The following is a 2007-nucleotide window of genomic DNA, read 5'->3' on the forward strand; positions in this document are numbered from 1 at the left end:
AAATTATATATTTGAGTTCGTGGGGGAATGGGTAATCGGATTTTGGTTCGAACCTCGAGTTTTGACCATGTGGGTCCGGGGGCGATTTTTGACTTTTTGGGCAAAACTTTGGAAAACTCATTTTCATGCATTCAAATTGATTCATTTAGCGTTTATTGATGTAATTAAGTAACTTGTGGCTAGATACAAGCGAATTGGCAGTGGAATCAAGGGGTAAAGCTATAATTGAATCTTGAGCTATGTTCGAGGCATCAAAGTAAGTGTTTGGTCTAACCTTAGCTTGAGAGATTAGGAGTTGTGTCTTATTTGCTACATGCTAATTGTGGAGTACGATGTATAGGCATGGTGACGAGTATCTATACACTGTTGTTAAGCATGCTCGTGAGTCTTGTATTGTTATCACCATTGTTCCCTTGCCGGGATGTTTGTTTGATATTGATGATCCCTTGCCAGGATGTCATTTGATATTAATGATCCCTTGCTGGGATGTTTGTTTTGATAGTATTGTTCCCTTGCCGGGATGTTGTTGGAATATTATTGTTCCCTTGCCGGGAAGTTGTTATAGTACTCTTGTTCCCTTGCCAGGATTCCTTATGATCATTGTTGGCTTGTAACTGGGAGCGGGTGGTACGCCTACCACAAGTTAAATGTAACTGGGAGCGGGTGGTACGCCTACCACAAGATATAATGAAATGGGAGCGGGTGGTACGTCTACCACAAGATATAATGAAATGGGAGCGGGTGGTACGCCTACCATGAGATATAATGAAATGGGAGCGGGTGGTACGCCTACCATAAGATATAATGAAATGGGAGAGGGTGGTACGCCTACCACAATTTAACTGAAATGGGAGCGGGTGGTACGCCTACCACGAGATAAATGAAATGGGAGCGGGTGGCACGCTTGCCACGAGATAAATGAAATGGGAGCGGGTGGTACGCCTACCACGAGATACAAGAAATGGGATCGGGTTGGACGCCTACAACGAGATGTGAAAAGAAAGTGAAATCTACCTTTGTTTTCCTTACTCTTGTTAGTGGTTGATTTTGATTCCTTTATAATTCTCTTGATATTCCATTTTACCTGTTATTCCCCGAAGCATGTTTCCCCTTCCTAGCTTTAATTTTTTTGTTCCAGTTTATTTTTCTGCTATATATATAATTGCACAGGTTTATATGGAGTCTGGTCCTAGCCTCATCACTATCTCGCCTAGGTTAGGCCAGGCACTTACCAGCACATAGGGTCGGTGGTGCTGATGCTACACTCTGCACTTATGTGCAGATACCGGAGCAGCATTGGGTCAGTAGTAGTAGCTTGGGAGCCAGCCTTCAGTCCACCAAGATTCTGAGGTAGTCCTACAGACGTTCGTAGGCCCGACGTCTCTTCTATCAGTTAATTTGTTTTGTTATCATTGTATCCGAAACAGATAGTGTTCTTCTTTCAAACGTTTGTATGTAGTAATCATAGAGAGTCCGTGAATGTTGTGATACTAGTTTCTGGGTAGAGGCATATATTGATTTCCGTATTATTTTGGCTTATTTTGTTTAAGTCTTCCGCTTAATCTCATATTCCGCTATTATTTAAATATTTATCACCTGTTAATGCAAATTGTTAAAAGGATTAAAACAAATGAGTAAAGAATTTTCTAAATTTTGTGACTTGCCTAGCTTCTACGAATAGGTGTCATCGCGACTCCCGAGGGTGGAAAATCCGGGTCATGACAAGTTAGTATCAGAGCTCTAGGTTACATAGGTCTCCACAAGTTCACAAACAAACTTAGTAGAGTCTGAGGGATCGGTACGGAGACGTCTGTATTTATCCCCCAGAGGCTACAGAGTTAGGAAAACTTCACATTTGTTCTTTCTTATCTGCGGTTTTGCTTCTCAATACTAATTGCCATTCTACTCTATTCTTTCATAGATGGCGAGAATATGCTCTTCCTCATCCACTGCTTAGCAGCCCGAGCCACCAGCAGCAGCTCCCACGAGGGGCAGAGGGCGAGGCCG

Source organism: Nicotiana tabacum, chromosome 20 (genome assembly GCF_000715075.1).
Source record: "Nicotiana tabacum cultivar K326 chromosome 20, ASM71507v2, whole genome shotgun sequence".
Lineage (NCBI taxonomy): Eukaryota > Viridiplantae > Streptophyta > Magnoliopsida > Solanales > Solanaceae > Nicotiana > Nicotiana tabacum.